The sequence below is a fragment of the Nomia melanderi genome, chromosome 2 (assembly GCF_051020985.1).
Source record: "Nomia melanderi isolate GNS246 chromosome 2, iyNomMela1, whole genome shotgun sequence".
Lineage (NCBI taxonomy): Eukaryota > Metazoa > Arthropoda > Insecta > Hymenoptera > Halictidae > Nomia > Nomia melanderi.
In genome coordinates this window covers 15234374-15260604 of record NC_135000.1, presented here as the reverse complement: position 1 = coordinate 15260604, position 26231 = coordinate 15234374, and the positions used below count along the sequence as shown (strand labels likewise).

At 30.5% G+C, this 26231-nt stretch overlaps 1 protein-coding gene across 3 annotated transcripts in view; it reads right to left on the bottom strand.

Annotated features, from left to right (window-relative positions):
• The window catches only part of RhoGEF64C (Rho guanine nucleotide exchange factor at 64C), an 80652-nt gene extending 68279 nt beyond the window's left edge, over window positions 1-12373 (bottom strand). For all 3 annotated transcript variants that reach the window (XR_004235854.2, XM_031986162.2, XM_031986163.2), the window contains exon 1: window positions 11980-12373. The gene's annotated coding sequence lies outside the window, so the exon portion shown is untranslated. The remainder of the gene's footprint in view (window positions 1-11979) is intronic.
• Window positions 12374-26231: the final 13858 nt, after the last annotated feature.

Genomic DNA, 26231 nt, shown 5'->3' with positions numbered 1-26231 from the left:
CTTTAGGTAAGAAAATCATTAAACAAATACTCTCGTATTATAGTTTTTGTCGTATCTAGTATCAAATTTGAACAATTAAAAAATGTTTAAATTAGAAACACAAAATAGTAAGTCAGATATGTAGATAAAAAATGCATATAAAATAAATAATTATAAATAATAACATCATAGTTTAATTTACTTTTACCATAAATTTATAACCTTATTTTTCATTTTTTTTAAATATTTCTTCTTGTCTTCTTATTACACCATAAAAGTGCTAATATTTCCTTCTTACTTGATTCGTTTTCCATGATAAAATCTTAATTAACTAAAAGAACACTTTGACACGATGGGCGTAAAATAATCTCAAATGATAACTATAATTAAATATAAATTAATAACTCTAGTTTTATCGTTTCTCTGTGATCGTATGTATTAAATGAATATATAATATAAAAATTTACATGTACAAACATACTTATTATCTGTATTACTTCTACTTAAAAATCCAAGTTTTAGATTTATTCTCTTAAATCCTGTTAAACATCCTTTCTGAATCATTCTGTATTATTTGTGTTCATTCCTGTGATGATATTTAAACAACTACATTTCTTTTAAGAGGTATATTCTAAATTTAGCGATTTTCAGTCAAAATGATTCTTGATCCAACGAATGATAATAATGTTTCGGGGTCAACTGTTTCACGTGACTAGATTCTGAAAGTAGTTGGACAGATAATATTTTTTTCGCGTACGCGTATGACGAATCTGATCCTCGTGACACGAGAAAACCTGTTCCATCGAAACTACAGTCATCGTCTTCTGCATTTTTGCATAGATTTAATCGTCGTTTCAATGCCAAAATTGCTTGTAATATATGAAATCTTTCGAAAACATTGATTTTGAATATTTATGTATACATCCAACTAAAAGGAGCTGTAACGATTTGGAAGTGTATTAAATATAACCTTGTTATAAGCTGTTGCGCCAACCGTTTTAATCAATTGTACCGAAAAGAAAGAATGGAGACTAACAGGTAGAAATGAAATTTTTTCCATGTATACTTAAAATTTTATGCCAGTTAAAATGACAGATTTCGATTTTGTTTTGCAATTATTAATATCTTAAAAGCATTGAATATTCGAAATAATCTCGAAAATAAATAGTTTCGCTTGAATATAGTAATAGTAATAATAGTTTCATTATAGAATGACAGAGAATATTTTGAAAGACAATAGAACCATCACTTCAAACTTATTTGTGACCTTTCTCATATTTCCCTGAAACTTTTGCAGCAACCCACCTAACAGATACCATTGATATTTCATTAGGAAGTATCTAGTAAATGTTTATAATGAAAACACTATTGAGTACAAAGTATTAAGTTAGATTGCACACTTAAAAGTCTGCTTACACCAATAATACACTTTCATCAAATTTTATCGAAAAGAACCATTACTGCAAATATTTCGTCCAATCTGGAACTGACGAAGAAAACGTAGCAACCAGCAGGAAGTGAAAGAGAAAGGAAATTAAGAGAGGCGAAAGAAACTTTTCACTGAAAACAACTGTTTCACTGAAACGATTTTGGACAATCAAACCGCGAGTTCAACGTTTCCGGGCAAAATATCCCGACCCACTTCTTTCCCTGTTTTTTCGTACGCGCGGCTCCCGAACGTGTAATTAAGCTTAATTCAAATTTTCACGTTTCTTTCGTGTTTCGCCTCTCGAAAGACAAGAAAGAGTGTACTCTCGCCAGAATTCGACTCTTCTTCCCACTGGGTTTACTTTCTACGAAAACAATCAGAGGAAATTTTACCGCGATGCTTTCACGATTGTCCTGAGTTCTCATAGTTCTGGGATTTCAAATGCTATTGAGTTACCGCCACACTGCGCCGGGACACACCGAACTAACGGCAAAGTTTTTAACGTCGCGCACGTTTCCGTGTGAAGTCAATTATCGTGTACGCATATCTCTGCCCCTGCTCTGTTCGCGACATATCCTTGTGAGAAGTCCTCATCTCATAATGCGTGTGTAAATTAGCCGACATTATATGCAGACCAGACAACTTTTTTCAGTATCGTTTGTGCAGGTTCAAGGATCTTGGGCAATGCAGTCTGTCTAATGAGACCGTCCAAGATAACTGTACCAACAACTAACCGATGACTGAAATATAAGTAGTTTAATATAAATATTTAGTATAAAATATGTAATCTAAAACATTTAATAAAAATAATTTTATATTAATATTTAATGTAAAATATTTAATATAAATAGTTTGATATAAATATGTAATGTAAAGTATTTAACATAAATGTATAATCTAAAATATTTAATATAAATATTTATGTTTATAATATAAACTTATAACTTAATGAGTTAATTATTGGTACATTTACTTTACGGAAAAAACTTTTCCTGGACAACTGAAATGTTAAAAATCATAACAGTGCAAGTCATGTATTGCGTGTCTTTCGAAAAATTAAGTTCTACTTTAATTACTGAAAATTCAAGAAATATTCCCTTTACTAAACATATGACATTTAGAGTCTGATTTAATTATAGAGTACCATCTTTCATGAAAATTGAATTAAAAGAAAATTTCATCAGTTTTACAGAGAAAGAGATCATATTATATTGAACCATTTTTTAATTATACCCTTGATTCATAGAACACCAATTGTATGGTATAATCTTCGAATAAAAATCGTATGCATCGAATTTGCCGAATTATGTAATTGTTTCAAATTAAATTTTTTTCGTACATTTTTCGGTTAATTCATTGTTTAAGTCTTTTTGCCTGAGACATCCTCGCCCATTTTTAATCAAATTGGCGTCAGAAAACTATTTAAATATTTGCCGCTTTTTATTGTGCTGGGAGATTTATACTTCAATATTTTGGATGATCATCCTCTCAAAGTATTCAATTTTAATTTTTTATAGTACCATTTCAAAACCGATTCTCTCTACAAACACATAAAAGTCTTAAAAAACGTTTCTTCGTTAAGATGAAAAAGTTATTAAAAATTCACCTACAATGCACCGTAAAGTTAAATCCTTGTGGACAAATACAACTAAATAAACCTTTTCGCAAATAGAGACGAACTTTCATACAACAATTAATCTTTTAACTAGAAACGACGAGTTAACATATCATCGAATTTCTGTTTCATTTTTCAATAGTTCTATTTTCTTATAATATTGAAATATATAATTGCATTTGTTTAAACAAATAAGAGCAGTATTTAAATTTAAAGATTGAAGCAATATTTCAAAATTGAATGAACAGAAATATACTAAATTATTATAATAAATAGCAGACTGAACAAAATATTCAGATAAAGGAATGTTAAATGACACATAGTATTCGAAGACTCCAACATATTTAATTATAGGAAAACTAAATATTTTAATAGAGTACGCGTAAGACAATATAATTACGTAAACCTGTTCCGTACGTTTGAACGTCTCCGATTCACATTTTATTTCGCTATTTGTAAAATTTAATAGTCGTACTAAAAAACCACTAAAACCCATTGAAATATCTTCTATTTACTCGCCGCAACGTCTAATGTTTCGTAAGTCTATCTCCTGTAATTTTTCACGAAAATCGTATTTCCTTCATCTCCCGTTTCTGCGGTCGAGTACAAGAAGACACAAGGAACGAGGATGATGCAAGTGGCGGTTGCTCATCTTGAATTTTACCATCTGATCTTAAAAAAGGTTGTTCTAAGTTTTCATATGCGACGCAAGTTTATTTTGTCGTAAGCCGCATACTGCTGTTTCTTTGGTAAAGATAAACCACAGCAGAGGTAAATGTTCATAAAATAGTCACGGAAATGTATTCTCTTAACCGTGTGTATTTTATAAACACTTTTAATAATGTTTCATTATATGGTTTCACGTAAATTCTGAATAGAAACAATATAACACTCTGTTCGAATGTTTCGAGTTTTATTAAATGATTGTTAATACTGTACCACGGGAAATTTTCAATGAAAATGTTTGAACATACCTTTTTCATTTATAATAGTTAACAAATGTGTGTATAATATTTGTACAAATGTCATTTTAAAATAATTTATTTTCTGAATAATTTAATTATGACATGTAAGAATGTATTTGCAAAAGTTAAAGGAATAGGAAGGAACAAAGAAATTTATAAAATTGTAACATATAATTGTCCTTCTAAATTTCCTTATCATCAGCCTTGTTACACTATTCTATACATAATGAGATCGGTTGTTAAATATTCAATAAGACAAGTTCTTGCTCTCATAATTGTAAATTCACTCTTTCCGTTTATTACAAATATCAAACGGATAATTACCTGCGTAATCATAAATAAATATTAATGAATTAGTATGATCTGAAATGTAAACATCAATTTTAGTTTTTTTCTAAAAATGAGGGTTTACGTTAGATAATAACAGCTGCATTAGTGCTTCCTTAAACAACAGATATTCAACGTAAATTGCTTCATTAGTACACCTAATAAAATTGTAATTTCAATTTTAAAGTGCGAAATAATTATCTAGCTAATTCTTCCTAAACAGACCATTAAATATCTGTAAAACAGAAAAAGGAAGAAATTAAACTGCATTCTGTAATCTAAAAATTACATTTTACATTGATGGTATAGTACAATAGGTAATAGCAAGTTGTAGGTTTTACACGTAAATTTATGCACGCTAGTAATTTATTACGTAAGCACATAAAACACAATCAACCAAAAAAAGATTGACGACATTGTATAATGCTTCTACGTAAATATTTAGTCCAATAAAATACTTTCTTAGAAATATCTTATTTTTAAAGTATACAATTATTATGTAACTTTTTAAATATATATATCGTGAAATAATAGAATTTTGGATTAATATTCGGAGTCTAACAAGTGTCATTGGTTGAAGCACAAATTATACACAGAAATTTTTCAGATTCTACAAAAGGATTTATTAAATTACAATTTATAAACATTACATCAAACTATACGTTTGTATTGCCATTTGAATATTTATGCAAATTCACATTTTCAACGAATAATCCATAAAATGTAAAGAAAATTGAAATTAACGTCCTTATGAAAAAACGTATTAGACCAGAAACATAATCAACAGACATCAAAATAAAACACCAGATTTTGTTTGTTCTTACGCAATTCAAATTTACTATGCATACAGAAAATCAAATATGTAGTCGTAAGGAAGGAAACTTGGGTAAGTCTGTATCAGGTTTTCCATTGTCAATTTGTAGACAATTATATAAGCTGTATATAATTTGTTGTTTTGACTTGTCATAAATTATTTAAATATTATTCATCAAGAATCAAGATCCACACTAATGTTTTTAATGCCATTTTTATAGTTCGCTATACTATATGTATAACGAAACATAATGCTTCATTTCAATGTTAAAATCTTTCGTGATTCATGGATCCGCCATTACGTAAACTTCGTCCAATTTATTTGGATACACCTATTACATAACAAATTGCCTATAAACGTCTGAAAGAGCGACACAAGAAATGTTCAACTCACAAAGGAATAAGTCTCCAGATTTATGTTAACCAAAAGGTAACGCTTTCCTTTCGCTCGACACTCCTTTCGAGCGTTTTACTCGAGCGATAAAACGTTCCGATCCAATAAATCGGGAAAGATTATTACCGCGAATTCTTTCGGTTTAGTTATCCGAATCGATTCTGTCAGCATGATTGATTATCGCCACTTGTTTTCACCGCGAACACTGCTGTGTAAAAAATTCTGCCATTATACTGGGTTCACTGCTTTGACAGTTTAGATAAAAAAAATTAGAAATAACGAATAACTTTCGTCGCTGATGATGAAAATTTCGTGGATAATAACTAGGAAATAATAATTATTATACATTTAAGAATAATAATTATATATTTAAGACTAATTATTTTACCGAAAGTCTACTTTATTATTAAGTTTAATAACTATCGTTAAACCTAAGGTATTTTATAACTAGAAAATAATAATTACAAAATACCTTAGGTTCAACAATAGTTATTAAACTTAATAGTAAAGTATTAAGGTGAAATAATTTTAAAAGAGAGAAATAAAAGTTATTCGTGACTGAATTCAATATTTTAATTTTGTTGCTCTGCTTGTATCTGTGTGATTGGAAGTGAAATTTTAATTTTGGTAAGCAAATTTTTAATAACAACAGTTTATTATTAAATAATTGTCGGTTTTCTCATGTATAATTATTAACGTAAATCATATAAATTCTCTTATATCCTTAAAGTTTCGTATTTCTAAGCATAGAGTCATCATAAGGCGTAATAGAACCGTGAGAGGTAATTGTGGGGAACTGCAGGGTTGAGATAAATCAGCAACCCCAAACCATTTACCAAGTAATTTAAATAGTGAATTTTATAAAGCTGTTTCTAAGGAAAAGATCCATACTTCTGATATATGTAAGTAGCGTTGATTAAGGTAAATGAGGTAAAATTACTAATATAACCGATTGTATGTTATAAGTAAATTACTATTCGAAACGAGACTCAAATAAAATCGAAGTTTGTAAATTAAATAAATGAAAATTATGTAAGAATATTATATCTAATCAAATAATCGAATCATACACTTATATGTAACGTGAACTTATTGAACATTAATTTACGGAATATTCCAATAGAATAAAAATACAATTCCTATTTAGCTATTACTGTATTTAAAAAGTGAAATAATTATTTTCTAGAAAAGCATAATTTTCAACTTTTAAAGGAATTATTGTATAATTCCTTTGCGTCTCTTGCTTTCTTTTTTGAAAACTTAATTTTTCTGTTATATATAATTCACTGAAGCAAATGCTAACATTACTTTTATAAATACATATTATAAAATACTAACACTCTAAAAAGGAATTATACTAACATACATTTTATAAATACATCAACAAACTATTACATTAATTATTACAATAGTAAATGTTACTCCTAATACTCTTCTACAAAACATCTAATAAAATCTGCAGAAAATATTTTTCTTCGTCGTCTCTTTAAAAGAACGAAGATTTACAATGTATGTCGAAACAGCAGCCAATTTAAACAGAAATTCAAATTTACAATTCCAGGTTTGAATTTAATTCATGTTTGTTGTGTAGAACAGCCGAAATAACAGTTACAGCTTTATCAATACGAAACAATGAAAGTTGATTCATACAGTGTCTAGGTAAAACGGTTCGCTTTTCAGTTCGATTCGACTATGACCGGATAGCAACCAAAAATTGAAAGGAACGATCTGGTATGTCCCGCAACCCGGAATACATAGTACAAGCCTCGCCGGGAATTTATTCCTATCACGAATACTGACGGCGGAGGTCAATCCACTTGAACGCAGAAAAGTCAGGATGCTCACTCAAACTGGACTTACTGGATACTCCAGAGTCAAAGACTCCAGTTCTGGCTGGGAGAAATTCATGGAAGCCGATTGTGGGATATTCTATAGTTATGCCGCAGAACGGAACAAATCGCACGAATCGAACTGCTCTAAATGCGCCATGGGAAACAACTATTCAAACGAAACTCCTAACTGTTCTTCGACCCTTGACAATTGTTGAATACGAATCGACAAAATTAGACTTTACCACAAGCGAAATCTGCCGAGATTCTCGTCTTCGGATCGTTAAATGTGGCTCATGTATTCAAGCAGTTATTAACAATGAGAATTGAATGAATAATTAATAAATCTTCGCCATTAATTACTGTTTTTCGTGATTTAAAGTTTATCTAATGAAGATGTTACTCCTATTAAATACGATATTAACGCTGAACGTACCACGACCGGTTAAATGATCGGTTTTCAAATTTGATTAAATATTCTGCATTTTCTTTCATCCATTTAATGTCACATAACTTCTTACGTTTTCCAATTAATCAGTTTCTTCAATATCGTCTCTCCTTTTACTCGTGTTTTCACTAAGAAAAACTCATCATTCTACTTGTTTACCTTTATTTTATAACCAGCTAATTGACTGGTTACTGGAATAGGTCGTGTAAAGTGTTAGTCCGTTTAGTGTTGAAAAATTCGAATCCAAAGGGAATACGAGACTGTGAAGTGATGTAAAAGAACCTCGAAATATTCTTAATATTGAAAATATGAATTATTATTTCTGCTGCTTTGTTTGAAATGAGTATTTTAAGAAACATTTCTACAGTTTGAAAGGATAAAAAGTAAAGGCCGTAATTGAAAATTCCCAACCACTCCCGTTAAATGTTCGTTGTTAATTCTAAACCCATTCTCACACCGCAATGAAGTTCTGCTTACGCGCAGTCATTTCTTTTAACCCGTTAACCCCTTATTCCTTTCACGATTACTGAATCAGTACACTTACGAACGGATTTGTATAATCGTTTTATTCAAAAGACCCGAGAAAGATTTAGCTTTTTTAAATCAGGAAACATACTGTTTGTATACGTACTGTTTGCATCGCTTCCTTGATGTTTACCAAACGAGTATACTTCATTGAAATGAATTACCTTTTAATGTAACGATGACTAAAATAAAGTAGTTTTCTTTAAACATGAAGATCTAAGGAATATATAGAGGTATAATAAATATAAAAATGATGTGAATGTTAGTACAAATTTAGTTAAAACCTCTATTACTGTTATAATTATTTTAAAATACTCCTTCGTTGATTACAATAGGTTTCAATGTTTAAAGAGAATTTTTTGTATTTTCAAATTATTGCATGATAGGTCGAATTTATTTAAACAATAATTACAGAAACAACTAAACTGTTATTTGCAATACAAACATTTTAAGAAATATGTCTAATATTCTTGTATACTTAAATTATTTCATAATAAAGAAGCTAAACAATTTACTGAAAACGTTTCAGTAAACCCCTCTTCGAAATTTAAAAATTTATTTTATTGTATATTTTATAGTAGTTTATTGTATATTGTATTGAAGCAGCTATCCATGCCGACATCATTTAATAGTTCATTTTGTTATACGAAGATACTGGTAAACCATTAATGTATGTATATAAAATTTTCATGCTTTGAAAAGGCTGATGAGAACGTACATACGTACATAGTTAACATAAGAAGTTTAGACATAAACAATCCTTGTCACGTGTAAATAAAACAGTATATAATTCATGAATATGACTCATTAATAGACTTCAGAAATTTATACAAATTCATATTTTTTAAAAGAAAGTTTCTGTAAAACATAAAAGAATCTGTAAACTTAATAAAACTTCAAATCATTCAGAATCTTGGGAAATAGAATCATTCAATATACTATTACTAATCATTACTAAAAGAAACAAACACTGAAATACTTTTAACTTGTTTATGTACTTCTATTTTGTAAACATTCTTAGCAACATCAAGGTAGACCATACTTTAATATTGACGTGTTCATAACTGCAATGAAGGTTCGCATCGTTACTTATTCACGTATATGCCCATACATGATAATTATCTGCAATCTTCAGCAAATAAAAATATATGTGACGCAAAACACCACCATGGGCATAAAAATTCGAGTTTACGATTTCCAAACGATTATCTTCGCAGACATTAACAAGTATTAAAAAATTTGAGCTAAACTTAATGTATGAGATCGATAACATAAATTACCCTTATGTTGCTACACCATTGTTACTGTGAAATTAGATGTCGTTGCAATTCATATAATACAATTTCTAATATCTGATAGAACAGGTCAGAATTGGTCGTAATTTGTGCAATTATTTTATAAATTTAAAAGATTTTTTAAATTTAACTTAACAACATAAGACATTTTATTTTATGTCAATTGAATTTTTATTTCATACACATTTTCCATAATACATTGACATGTTAAAGGTAAAATATATTTTACTTTGTCAAAATATATCAGTCCTTTAAAGGAATAGATAATTGGTTAAAAGTATCAAAGTAAATTTTATAATTAATGAAAGAAAGAAGATTATGTTCATTAAAGGAACTGAGTAAAAGTAGTGCATTTATCTACTGATCCCATAAGCTTTTATTATACGATCGTAAAATGGTATTTTACTATTCCTAAAATTGTGAACCTTCATTTTATATATTTCATATAGACTACATATTAAGGAAAAATCTGTATTGATAAAAAATGAAAAAAATGGGAGTTTTAAAAAGATTAAATTTTTACTACAAAAACTAAACAACAAATCCAGTTCTTGTATACGAATAATCTGTTATTTAAATATAATATAGAAATCTTGCATTGCTTCTTAATAAACATTTCATGTTATAACTTCATCTTAATATCTCGTTTTTACTTTTATATTTCATTTTGGAAGAACTTCCACTTTTTCAGGCAATTCCAAAGATCGTGTTGTTTTCTATTGCAGTAAAAGAATACTGTAATATTCTTTGATCCATGAAATTGCTTTAAAGTCACGTTACCCTGTCTTGCACGAAATATCAGAAGATACCAGTGAAACAAGTAGCCGCGTTTCTCTGCGCCGAAGGAATGCATACAAAATGACCGACATAATACGCTTCTTCACCCTTCAACGGTAAATCTTCGAATCTTTGAACTTAACAACCGAATATACAAACTCGTTCAACGGCAACAGCCCATTAACATGATATTCATTTCCTTACGAACAAGAAACATTTATTACACTATAGATCTTAGTATTGGATCGTTCCATAAATAATGCGGGTTTTTATATTTTTTTATTTAAAACAATTAAATTATTTCTTACTATTACTATACTTAATTTATATTTTTTTAATTAATTCATTATCTATAGATAATGAAGGAGAATATATTTTCGGTAAAAGGGTTCCGTCTACCATAATTTGTAAAAATAAAAGTATTTTAAAAAACGGACTAGTTATAGGGTGTTCCAATAGAATGTAGGCATGTCGAACACGTAAATGTATATTAGCACTAAAACTTCTGAGTAGTTAAACTGACTTTTTTATATTCCTCTATAGAAACTCCAAGAATGCATCTATTGAGAATTGAATTACTTTGCAATTCAGCTCGAGTATTGTTAAATCAATTTCATTAATAATTTCGCAGAGAAACATCTATTATCTTTTTAGTAATTGATAGTTTTAGTGTTAATATCTGCAATAAAGAATAACTAAGAAAAATGAAGTACTGTCATTACAGCTTGGTCGTGTTCAACGATAACATAATTTACTGGAAAATTAATTTGGTCATTTAGTTCCACCTAGATCGTCATCGATATTTACCATCAATTATTCATGTCGAAGTGACGAAAGAGCTTTTTAGACAGTTCTCCAGCGTACGGGCATTTAAAGGTCAACGGTCCACGGAGCCGTCCACGTAAGTCAATTAAGAAACGCATGTAAATGAACACTGAAACTGAACGAATTTTAAAAAGCTTCAGTGGAATTTCCCAACCGGTGAAAATAAAATAAAAGTATCTTATTGTAAGAATATTTTATGGAATCGCAATCTCTGACTATTTTTCAATCGCACGTGTACGCGCCTCTCTTTCTATTTCTCGTGAATATTCTCCTCTAAAACGTACAAACACTAAAGAATCTAAAACATGAAAACGTAATTATTCGTATAGAAAAGGACATTACTAAATAAACATAACTACAACTAACAATCTACCGAAACTTATTAAACAAACTCATTTCATGTAACCATCACGAATCATCGAACCCAACAGATTCTACATCACGAATTCCACAAAAGTGTAAAACCGACGGAGCTTCAAGTAGACAGAAGTTGCCCCCGTTCAGCGCACCGGACCTCCAGCGATCCACTTTCTTTCGTATCTTTTTTCGATCAAAGAAAAAGAACTGAAGGCAACCTCTTCCCGTTCTCGTTTTCTGAATTAATATCAAGAATCCAGCCTGCTCTCCATAATAATGGGTTCCGTAAATGCTCAAAAAGAAAGGAAAAAGACATCGAGGCATCCGCAACAGAGATCGGCTCCAGGGTGTAGCGACCGCGGGGACAAAAGCGGAAACGCAGTGTCGCAGAAAGGACTTACCGCGGCTGCCATCCGATCCATTCACAATCGTATCCAGAGTGTCATGGCACAACGATAAGAACAAAAAGAAGATACAACGATCCGCAATCCGCACTGGCGAACCGGAAAACCACCCGGACACCGAACAATTTCACTGGCGGCACTAATCCTCCAAGCCAAGATCGGTTACATGTCTCACTTCCGCGGCTCAGGGGGCGATTTTCACAGGTCAGCTCCCTCCGGGCTGTCGGGCCCCAAGAGGTGGGAGTAGGCTGAGGCCCGATCGGGTCGAAATCGGATCGGTCCGCTCGAAATCGACCAGATATCGGCTGAGCTGTTCGAATGTAGCAAAGAGGAACCGAACCGTGCGTGCCGAACGTCGCCGGCCAAGTGAGAGGCTAGCGGCACTACCGACCAGGCGATGTGACGTCAGAGTGCCTCCTCTCTTTTTGCCATTCCACAGCGAGCGCCGCGAGAAAGGTGCCTATACAACTTCGTGTATCCCCTTCTCTTATGTCCTTGTTTGCGAGGAGCACCAGAAGAGACCTTAAAGGATACCTTCGGTGCCAGGCGGAATATTTTCATCGAAATTCTTTAGGCGAACTGCCCTTTACAGCTGTTTCTACTTGCGGATGGGCCCGTCCGCGAAATGGCACCTCTCATGGAACAATGGGACCAACCAGCCGATGGAACAGGAAGCGGACGATCGATCGGGGATAGATGTTCCGGTATTCGGTCGTTTCTTTTTCGCGAACTGCGACCGGGAATTGGCTCACTTAAATGGACCGTGGACGAAATGAAGTATTTCGAAAGGTGCTAAACAAGGCCTCGAGATTGGATGTACCGATCTTCGAGATTGTTATATACCCAGTATTTTTGTATGTATGTGAGAGACATTCTGTTTAATGTTTTAGTCTCTGTTCTGTGTAAACAAGTATCAGGGAATTGTCGTTTTACTATCTTTCATGTTATTTATTGCACGTTTTTGAGTAGATTGTAGGAAATTCCGAAATCGATTGGTTAAATTTCTTTGTTTACGATTTATGGGTAGTATTGGATATTTTGACCTTTGTAAATACAGCAAAATATCTTGTGGAATCGTTTCTTAAACATTGGAGAACGTCTTTTATAACTTTGTACGTGATTGATAAAAATTGTTTAAGTTTCTTTTATTTTTTAATTTTCTGTTAATTACTTTATAGAATGTTTTAATGGCACTGTGACATTTATTATTGGTTCAATGAACTTGCAGAAATAGATTTCTTACTAGTCGGTGCACTTACGCGAAGTTAAGTCAAGCGTTGCCATATTCAAATGGACTTTGCACACGTTTTAAATAAAAATTGATATTCTTGCTTACCTTTTTTGAAGTTTCTTGGTCAAATTTCGCTTGAGTGAAGGAACTATTCTATTTTCACTAAGTTAATCTATTTCTTTCGTTTATAGAAAGTAATCTCATTAACCTGTGTAATGAGTATACTCGTAGAAAAATATTCTTAAACCTTGAATATCCATACGTTATAATGTAACTGATAGTCATATTACATTTGACGATAATTAAAGATTAATACTTACTTTTTTAAAACATACTTTTCATAAGAAATCTTATTTGAACATCTTTGTAATAAATTTTAAAAGTTATGGTTTCAAAAGAACTTCATTTAATTTTTTGTTACAATTTAAATATTTTTAGTTTGAAATTTTCTATTACAATTAGTTTTCCCATGAATCAAATGGGTTATTTCTTTAAAAAAATTCCTATTTTTTACACACAAATGTTTCATTAGTAGTTTACGTTAGACATGTTAGTTAACATAAATAACCTAACCATTTTACGTTAACTTTTGGAAATTGTATGGGCTACACAAAAGTCAACGCATAACATTAAATTTTAATTTTTATAGATATAAAAAAATAATAAAGTTCATCATTTTCGTGAAATAAAAATAGGTTACGCTTCATTTATTGAGTCATTCAATTATGTTGGATTCTTGAAGGTAATTCTTATAGATGAACGATACTTCAATTCGTTCAATGTAATCAAGAATAAAAGCACAAAAAGTAATGAATATTTTTTAATTAAAAACATTATTAGTTTCTTCATATCTATCAAATTTTTTAATTTTTCGATCCCGTGAGGACATATATTCATCGTTAATAAAATTTTACAATTATCAGAACAAATCATTCTTGCTAATACTAACAGATTAAGTATTACAAATTATACTGTATATTGCACTGTTTCTCCTACAGATCCTTAAATAAGTGTATAAATATTTATTCACACATGCATTCTATATTGTATTCACCAAAATTCATTTTCTACAAAGCATCATATTTTGATATTTAAACGTTTTCACAATGATCTACAAAATAAATTACCGACAAAATAAAATCACCAAGTAAAAATATATTTGTCAAGATTCAATAACACGAGGTTCCAGTGTGCGAGAAAGAAGTAAGGTTCGCCTTTTCATCCGTAATTATTTAGGTCAAATTCCATTAACCGTTCTCCGTCTTCTGTGACAATCGTCAGGGTTTTTGTCACCAATGCCTCGGCTCGGAATACATTAATAATAATGATCCTCCGACAATGATTGATAAAGCGAATGATGTTGGAAGTGCGACGATCCAACCGAACCCCGTGTGATCTTATTTTTCATCGGAAGGTTCGGTCATGTCACCCGTTATATAAAACCGTACGCGTTCTTCGAGCATGCCACAAAGCGAAGAGCGAGCACTTTCACGTGGAGGCCGCGTTAGTAAATATCATGGCCATATTTTCTATCCGCTCGTCCTTATCCCGCGTACACCTCACCGATGAACACGCCTATCTCCGTCTTCTTTGCAATAATCGAGTGTGGGTCATTACATGTTCTTGTCGCCCCTCTTTGTTCGCTACTCCTCGGGCGAAAGAGAGACACACCGCAGTCTCCGATTTTTCATCGTGACCATTCTTTAACACGTTGACTGTCACGGTGATCACCGGTGATCGGACCTTCCAAATTGCTTCAGAACGATTACAATAAGAAAACTGATGTCGAATGAAAATATTTAGTAACATAAGTAGCTAGATAATAGTGTGATACGAGTATTGTGATACCAAATTATTAATGATTATTAACACATTGTTGACCGATCACGAGTAAACTCGTGTTTTCATGCTCAAACATTGTTGACCGGTCATAAGTTAAGTCGTATTTGCACTTGCATTAGCCATTTCAATTTTTGAAACTCAGGGCAATGTAGGCTATTGTAGACGCAAAATATTCAAAGTTATATGAAAGATATGTCCAAAGCTTCATTGCAATTTATTATGTATAAATAGAATATATTGAAGTTTATTTTGATTGTGTCACTTTCATATTTAATCACGGAATAATAACAGGTGACATGGAATAGCTTCTGCGTAAAATTTCCGGTTAACAATGTGTTAATAACATTGATTATTAATTATAATTACTTCTAATACCATTTATCTTTATTGTGGAAGAATATTATTATGCAAAACGCTTGAGATTCTTGTGGCAGTCGACGTGTTAAATCATGATCTCCATTATCCAATACGTTTCACTGTCTTCATTATCGTACTCGATCACGCAAATCTCCTGCATAATTTACACGTTACCATTTTAGACACACTTTATCTTTCAGACACACAATTTCTGCCATTGATCATTTTGAGGAATGGATGGCAGAATAATGTCGATTTTATGTATTCATAAGATGCTAATTACAAGTAAATAATGAAGATTTGTGAATATTTTAAGATTATTTTTAGTTCTCTTGGATCTTTACTTTACCTAATATGGGAATTTAAATTATTACTAGGGTTTTTGGTATAGGCATCGATTTGGTAATTTGGATTTAATGTTTAAAAATTATATTTTTGTCATTTTCTTTGAAAGTAGATATTATCAAAGATGATTAGTAATAATAAACTGTGAAAAAGTGTGGTATACGTTATTTTAGGTCTTATTTTCCGCTTTAATAGTATCTTAACCTAATTCAAAGGTGTTCCAATTCAATCATTATTAAATGAAAATATTTCTATTATTTTACATTGATACGAAAAGATATTATGTATCTAGAACATAGCTGTGCAAGTTCAAAGTTTTTTTATTTATGGTATCCTTTCATTAAAGGAGTAGGTATATAACTGTTTTCCACGCCCACTACAAAGAGATAAGTAGTTTTAAAAGGAACACTCTTCAAGTTTTGCCCAACCCACAGAGCTACCTAGATCGTTTTATTGGCAACATTATAATTTCCTCGATTCTTCGAATTTCCACATAGTACCAGTTCTACGGCGCATTTCGAATGTTAATTTGTGAAATTATGTAAAACAGAAGCGATATTTTGAAGTAATCTTCAAACGATTATGCCCCATTAAGTATCAGTGCAGAAATTATAGATAAACCGTTTCCTGTTTGTAATCTTTTACCCTGCGAATTCCAAAAATCTCGAATTTTCCAGTGCTCGAGTAACGTTCCTCGAAATATACATCTTCGCCGATTGCCAGCTACGAAACTATCGCAAAGTGCGGAAGCAAGCCGAGTTTACGATCGTGACTTTTTCTTTGGCTTTATAGCATGGCATCCGAGTCTCGGTCAGTGGACTTGAGTCATTGGAAGAAGAGGAGGAAGCCTGTCAAGGAGAACGAGAAAATTCTCCCTTCGCATCCTTAATAGTAACTTTTTATTTTCAAGCTAATATTCACCCCGTGGATGAAACACACCGGAGGAACATTTTTCCAAGACCATCGAGTAAATTCGTGACAAAGCTATCGGCAGTCCTTAACACCTAATACGCTAACACTTCTGTTACGTTAACATCACACTTATGTAATAACTGCAAATGTCCGCGATATTTTTAACAAACATTTCGTTTACGAAATGCTTTTGCGAAACAGTGAACGTTTTCCTTCCATCCTGAAATTATGAAGATATACTTCTATTATCAGAGGAGTTTACAAAAAGAAATAGTGTCTAAGTTTTAATCGGGAGGTATTGACACTAAAACTGACCATTTTATAAGTTTAAATTGTGGTTAGAAGATAATATCTTGTAAATTTTTATTTACAAGCTTCTTTTAATGTAAATTAATTTATATTTGTGAAAAATAATAAAATTATTTATTTCACTAAGAAATCTGAGAACTAGGGAAGTTTTAAAGATAATTTTTAAGATGTTAAAAAATATTATATTAATACCTTTTTGTATGATTTCTACTAATTATGTAATAATAAATTATACTATATGCAGGTATATATAATAGTCAAGTATATAGTTATATTTAACTATTTCTTGCACCAAAGTTTCCACTTTGACTAAACAAGACAGTGTTCGAAATCACAATAATGAGGAATCTACAATTTCTAATGCATCTTGTTAGGTTATTGGTCGCTAGAAACAAAGAGGTCATTGGTTACTGGTTATTACTACATCTCGCTCACTTTCGGTCTAATGCCGTTTACTTTCTTCGTCGAACTATACACGTAAGGAACCTATATTCACGTAAGTATGAAATGATAATTCATTCATTCATATTACCATTTCTGTTTCTACTTCTACTTCATTTACAGCATTCAAAATCTCACGTATACTTCACAAAAAAATGACCAGGAACGTCAACCATAATATTAAATATGTTATAAACTTGAAACATATAAAAAAAAAAAATATATATATATATTTTTTTATTATTATATATATAGATATAATTAAAAAATATTAAAAATAGATGTACCTACTAATTGCAATCATTGAACTGATGTTGGTCATCCATACGATTTAGAATATTACATGCATACATAATGTTAATAAAAATTTCATAGTCTTCAAATTCTATTTCAATATATCAATATTTTTTACGAAACACAATTTGAAAAAATAACATTTTTATCTATTTCATGTAACAAACAAATATTTCAAAATATCATGAAATATATTAGAATAAAATTACCAGAATAAAATAAACATTCTTATACCTCTGATAAACTTAATCTTCACCTTCTGTGTAATCAGTATGAAAATGCACAAATCAGAACCAGAACAAAAATAATTGTCTTTTTAACTAAAATAATAATTATAGGTATACAAATGGTAATTATAAATTTAAAAATAATAATTGCAGGTAACACATACAAGTCCAGCCTTTCTGCAACCTAAATAGAAATTTGGGGAGTTGAATCACTGATGTCCATTCCACTTACAGAATCTCCAAATGTGGCAATGGTCAGGTAACTGTGGTGAAACACCGTGGGCGTGCAATATTGAATTTTAATTCGACACTGTGTGAAGTCCCAAATATTAAATCTGCTTTCGATGTATTTTTTATTCACATTGAAGACAGTATGCGCATCATTAATCTCTTCTAATACTGAATATTTAAGGATAGGAAAATATTACGTATACCTACATTAAAGTTAAGTGAAGTCATATATAACTTTGCCCACAGAAATTGCTAAATTTTTCTTGTTTTTCAAATATTTTAACAAAAGAGAATATTTTTAGTTGTAAAAAATATCTCTGCTTTATTGATATTTGTAATGTTACAAAAAGTTTTTTTTAATTAAAAGTGTTTAATAAATCTTCCATTAGATGCAAACCAATACATGACGTATTTTTCTGTTATGTAACGTACTTATACATTTTATTTCTTTTAAGATAGTATACTAAAATTCGTCTTTAATATCAAAAGATTCTTTAGTATTCACTAATTTTTAATCTAATTTATTCAATGTAAATTTTTTTACTTTAGTAAAAAGGTATGTTTTATTTGGAGAACTTAGAAACGTTCAAACTGGTATTACCCTCCGAACCAATAATGACCTTTTTAGAACTATGTGAAAATCTTCAAATTCTGTACATATAAGTTGTATTGTATATATATAAATATTTGTAAAAAAAATGAACCACGTTTTCATGAAAAAACGCAAACTTTACAAAGATTCAAAGGCAGTAATCTTCAATAAATATATTTTTGAAAAATCAGGTTTTCATTTACCCTAATATATACAATCGCATAAAAAAGTACACTCAATTCTCTTTTCGTATTAAAAAATATAGTGTACCTATAGAAAAATAAAGATTAGTTCCAGACCTAAGAAATCAATAATTAAATGAAATCAAATCGTGTAAAAAGAGATAAATAATTCGTGTTAAATCAGAATTCGCGTTCTTTTCCGTTTTTAAACGGAATTGGGTGTGCCGTTTACCTATCATTGCTTGTAAACTGTTTACGACTTATCTCTTTAACGACTTCCTTGAAACTTATCTAATGTTCATACAAAACTGTGTAAAGCTCTGCAGTGAACTAATTTACCCGATTTTTCCACATTATTCGTGTCACGAGATTGGCGATTGAAGGAGGAAACTTTCACATAATGATTGATATATTTTTCCAGAAGTTAGAAAGCAGTGATTCTCCAGATTAAATCGAATGCAAGACAACTTGACCTAATTAAAGGACTTATTCTGAGAACTCAGTTACGCCGATGTTAAGCGTGTCTGATAGAGGTCGAGGTTTACAACAGTATTGTTCCGCAAATCAGGAGGTGCCTAACGGTAAGTTAAAACCGATGCATGTGATAATTACTTCTCGCTCACCGTTTCGTTTGAAGAACCATATACATACCGGTTTTTCCTAATGAACGTAAATAAGTAAGTTACAGAAACTTTTGAATCTTTTGCAAGAGAGCACGCAAGAACTTCCTTCGTTTCATCAATGACGTATTGCTGAGTAACTACAATTGATTAGATATTAATCATTTGGATTTAATATTTTAATACTTATTATTAATAATATTTAAAAAAGGAGGTTTAGTAATGTATTTCTAATGCTTTTGGAAGCTATCATGTAAAGGTCTTTTAGATAATAATATTTCTGAGGTATTATAGGATAAAATCTTCCTAAAGACCTTTATGATCGGAAAAATTTACGTAATAAATTTAAAATTGGTTTGGGAAAAATGTTATATATTTTGAATATTAACTACGAATGTTGGTAATTTTTAAGACTACCTATGATAGAATTACATACTGTATTTACTATTTTAATACGATCTTAGGCAGGAATGGGGCAGATTACTTTTTACACAAACATACATTATCAATTAAATAAGTATATAGATTATAATATAATCTATATTATGTTATTATATTATTATATTATTATACTATTATACTATTATATTATTACATCATTACATTGTTATATTATTATATTATTATATTATTATATTATTATATTATTATACTATTATACTATTATATTATTACATCATTACATTGTTATATTATTATATTATTATATTATTATATTATTATATTATTATATTATTATATTATTATATTATTATAATCTACTTCTCTGTTCGCTGATACAGTGCTGAATAAAAAAATAATCTCCCCCTCTGTTTAAGATTATTTTAAAAAATATATTACATGCCCTTTATACTTGTACGTCTAAAACTGCAATGATCTGTATTTGTGATGCATATAGGAAAAACGAGCTGCCATAAATGTAGATAAATCTGGATTCTTATTTTCAGCGATAGTAAATCATGTCCATCTACATAGCAATCTAGTTAAGGAAGTGAAAACATCAGACTAACCGACTGTTCCAGGCTAGAAGTACGCTTTGCATTCTGAATTTCATCAAACTTCCTCATTGAACGGGAGCTTTTCTTATGTAATGCCGTCGGCAACATTCTTTCAAATATAAACACCATCTGCGTAAAGAATAGCAGCTGTCCCTTAAAACGGTACGGTCTACATAAGTGACACGAACGAATTAACGAGCGAAGCCGGACACGCGGGAGCACCTGTCGATTTTATGCTTAACGTACGTGGTCCACGAACACCTGCGGAAAAACTGTGCGACAAAAACTGAGAGGAAAATGTTGGGAATGAAGGCATAAAAAGCGCCGTCGGCTGACACGACCGTAGCCCATGATCTTGAGCAGCATTATTGAGTCGTGGGAGTCCTTCGCATAATTAACGCCGCGAAAGAATGCAACGGTGAAAGAGAAGGCTTCGAAACAGAGAAAAATCGAGTTGCACGCGAGAAGAGGACAGATACTCTTCGCGATAAGCGTGTGAGAAGAAGAAAAGGAAGTACCGCGATGAAAAAAAAGAACGGGGAATACAAATACAACCACGGAGTATGAGCGACATAATTAATGATTTCTCCATAATAATTAGTGTTTTCACTGATCTCGACTAGCGCATAATTCCTTCCTCATGTAGCACGTTCACTCTTCTTTTACAGCGCGTACGTTATGAACAATATTCCTGAGTAACCGACATTCGACGTTGGTCGTCAACCTCTCGTGTCGAATAATTTTATCGCAATGCTAACCTTTTTGTCTAAAACCTGCGCGCAAATGTATATAAATGGAAATAATAATAAATAATTGCTCTTCTATCGTCAAAACTGTAAAATTGTAAAACTGTAAAACTGTAAAACTGTAAAACTGTAAAACTGTAATTATGAAATAAACTGTTTGGTTTAGTGAAAAAGCTTTTTGATTGTTTTTTTCCAAAAATATTTATTTCGTTATTTTATATTTAAGACGCAAAATATTTTAAAATTTTGAAAAATTTTCAGAAAAGATGCAAATAAATTAATTAAACCATTGTAATTAGTTTACTTATTTATTTGCTGCGTTATATTAGCTCGTTATGTTTCTATTAAGAACACATAGATGTTACGAGAAGATTTAAACTTCATCGGGTATGAATAAAATAACGCTTCTGATGTGGAAAAAATGATTTTTATATTTATTCTAAAATGGAAAGTGTTGAACTGTTACATGAATGACTTTTTGAATATATAAAGATTTTAATACATCGAGTCTTCCGCGTTGAGTACCGTAAGAACAAAGAACGCGTGGAATAGGTTGTGAAGCTTCAATGAATAAGCATGAATGAAATTCAATGTACTTTCAAGTACAAAGCTTCGTATGTGCTCGTATATATTATCGCAAAGATCTTAGCCCCACGCGAATTTAATTATCATGAAAATGTGTTGCATAGCACTTTCTCTTGTTGAAGACAGAAACGAGGGAATACGTGTAAACGAAGCGAAAATACTCTCTACTTCTAGTACCGTATCCATTTTTTTCGTATTACAATCCACAAAATAAGAAAATTCGAAATCTTTGTCAAGTTAAGTTTACCATTATTCATCAAACAGATTAATAATAATAGAAATAAATTATAAATATAAATATACAAGTAAATGCAGGAAAGTTTCAGTAAAATAATTTAACTATAAATTTTCATTGCTTCTCAACGAATTAATATGCTATATGAATAATCTACTTCATGGTGTAATATTCTGAAAACAAGATTGCAAAAGTGTTTTTACAATAAGTGAAAATTAAATTTGATAACTGAATTTCTAAATCTTTCAACTTTCTTATAAGATCTGGCATAAACTAGTTTCTTCAAAGAACAATGATTATAGACTGTTCAGATATCCAGAATTTTTAAAAAAATAATTTTACACTTGATAATTATTTTATTTCCAAAGAAAATAATTGAATTACTATAAACCCATTCATAGTTCTGCAGACTATATTTTCAATCTAGTTTCGAATGCTAATTAAACATATATTTTTTATGATGTTACATAAAAGCTTTTGCATAAATATCTTCCGTGTTTATCTAAGTACATATTTGATTCTGTATTATTTTGATGATATTTTACAAGTAAAGACATCATTTCCAATGAATGAAATAAACGTGAATGAAATATAGTGATTCATCGAGTTACATAAAAAGAATTCCTTTGAGAATTATTATTTTCACTCAACAGAATGGAAAAAATACGTTTTCTTTGTAAAAAAGATTTGTACCTTAAAAAAAGGAATTTTGAACTTGTTTATTGAAAAATATTTAGAACAATTTTCTTGAAACTAAGTGTAACATAGAACATTTGTCGCGTTGTATTCAGTAAACCGATTAAATGTGTTACAAGAGATTTCATATGAGTAAAAGCGTTTTCCGTAACTGTGATCCATATTATAGGACGAAGGTGGGTGCAACGGATAACGGAATGCCTCAAATACCACCCACGACCGAGATCACTAACATTTCACATATGGCCGTTATCCAAGGGTAATTTTCGCAACGTGGGAATCCGCGACCTTTCGTTTCTACATTCACAATTAATCCTAACTGAATAGCGGGAAAAGCCACATGTACTATGTTGCAGAGATGATTCCGTACAGAAATTTACATTCCTGGAGGTAATTAAAGTGCCAGAAGTAGGAAATTATGTTGCAACCGATAAGCTTCTTTAATACACAGTATTTGATATCAATTTAAAACGAAATACTGTAATTTACAAATATTAGGATGGTCGGAAAGAAATTCATTACTTTTAGTATTAACAAAAAACTTTATTATTTTGTATAAATTGTTAAATATTAATCCAAAATATAATATAAATAATAGTTTTTGTCTACTGGTTCATTTTCCACTTTATAGATTAATATTTAAAAATTTATTTGAAATAATAAAATTTTCTGCTAAGACTAAAAATGATGGATTCTTTCTTATAGTTGTGCGACTATAATTCACTGTACAATTACATACGTTCCTCGTTTGACGTTGTTAGTTTCATTCTCTTATATTTTGAATATTTTAAAGTATTCCTATGCAATTTATTGATATATAAGATGAGCTTTGTAAATGAGATCACGTAAATCTCTTTGGTATTTAAAATATGAAATAAAATGTACTGTATTCTAATTAGTTTTCTTTTATCATTTCATTCCTTTCATGGAGCACATCCTATAATTATATAGTTATAACTTATAATAGTCATAGTGTAGAGTAGTTTGTAACTTTATTTAACTGTGGAACAATTTTTTCGTAACCCATAAATACCGGGAAGGCAATCAATATAGTTAAGATGAACAACGAAGAGGAGTGGCGTGCAGTGTCTCGCATTAAAGACAAATTGTATCACATCAATGTGTACAGTTAAATAACATTTATTTAGTTTTATTCGTTAAAACAGTAGTTTATGAATAGATACACTTAAAATAGGTATATCTAATACTTACTATCAATCCTATTGCTCTCAATTAAAATAAATAGTAACAATAGGTACCTTCTCATTAACTTTAGATTAAAACGAAGGAGTTATTGAGATTTATAAATTTCTTATCGCAATTAGAAAAACGGAAGACATGTAAAAATTATTATCTTGAAAATTAATTACTTCTGCTCTTCGATCATATAAATATGTCAGAAATCTTTGGTAAATTTGTTATACAATAATGCGGACAAAAAATGATCGATAAGAGATACAAAGTAAATCAATAAAGGAAACATTAGGCAAAACGTAATTTTCACTACAAGTTTCTTCTCATTCAGGTCACTCTTGAAAACTGATTTAATTAGAAAACTAGAAAGGCTTTCAATCTCAATAATTAATATCTCATGCAAATAGCTTTAGATGATAGAAACAAATATATATTTTTTTATAATAATATTCTTATACGTTTGTTAACGAGATTATTTACTAAATACGCTAGATAAACAAAGTTCAAATCGTCCTTATTTGTTGTAAATACTATATAAGTGATAACATGTTGGTTAAGACAAAAAATTAATTAAATTCTTTCAATAAATATTACTGAATTTAAGAATGAAGTTTAGACTTATTTTCACCTAATATGATGTGACATTATTACGATTTAATAAATATGTAACTTATTATCAAAATTCATTACAACACATCTCCTTCATCCAGATTAGCTCAGTTATAAAAAAGTCATAATACATTTTCACAGTAATACTAACTCGCTATTGTATTTTCAATGAGTACTCTATAATATTTTTCATTAAAAAAAACGAGTTTTCATTTTTACCTATTAAGTCAATATAAATGACTAAAAAATAATATTTATAGCTCTCGTAGATTTAAACATAAAATTTAAAATCCATTGAATTGAGTTTCATAAATGTAGTATTAATCAAACAACATGAATCCCAACGAAAATACCTATTATCGTTTGATTTTTCCTCGCTGTTTTTCTTATCTGCAATTTAAACAATACGTTCAGTAATCAGAAGCGTAGGTTCGTTAACGACCCTCTTCACAACTTCCTCGAGCCCTTCAGGGTTATTATCCGAGCGCGTGAATCGCGTGATCAGCGTTGTCTCACAGCCGTGAACCCGGAACCATCTACATATTTCCTGCGTAGAGAATTTTTTTTGTATTTCTTTTTTATTTCTTACTCGTCGAGGCGTCATCGAACGTTGCGCGTTGAAACTACTGGCGGAGTCAGGGAGGAACACCGCGAAACAAGTGAAATTGTAACGCGTTCAACGTTCCAAATAGAAAGTGCTGTCTGGTATGTATGAGAGACTCGTTATTGCTCCACCCTCCTCAATGGAATATGTATAATACGTGCTCAATGAAAGTTAGTATAAACAAAATTCGAACAGGATTCCGTAAACGTTAACAACATATCAAAATTAGGATGTTAAATAGAAATTGCTCTGCACATTTATTATTCTGATTGAACATATTTACACGAAGCAAATTTTTGCATAGTCTATTCGGATGAAATTGTAAATATTAAAAACAATTTCAGGTAACTGTTGTAACAGAGCCATATCGGTAACTGTTTTAACACAGCCATATTTGTATCCATTTATATTATATTACCTAATCTCTGTAATGACAAGTTATTACAAAATAATTCAGTGTTTCATTATACACAGAAACGATAAACTCATTAAGAAACCTTAATATGTAGTCTGCTATTAAAAATATAATACGATAAAAAAAGGAAAGCTTCATGTTTCAGGTAGTATTTGGCAATTGATAGTCGTTACAGCAGCTAAACATTTGGCGGCAACGTATTGCAAAGAAAAACAAGAAAACCCTCATTTGTAAGTACCAAAGGTCCATCGATTGATATTACATAATTATACAGAGAAAATGTAAATGCTCGAATCACAGGAAATATATTATTCCATTACTAAACTCAAACAAGAATATTACATAAATTGTCAATGTTTCGTGTATAACGTACTTAATTATAGTGAAATCTCAATTGATTACGTTAAGGAAATCATTACGAAATAGTAAATAGTCGCACTTTGCAAGTAGATACTAATGAATCGTTTAAAATGCAGTTGCTTTCCATGTGACATAAACTCATAACTTTTTCCTATATAAAATGTCCTATGGTATTATTTATTGCGTACATAGTTACTGAATAATGATACCTTATACTAAATTTT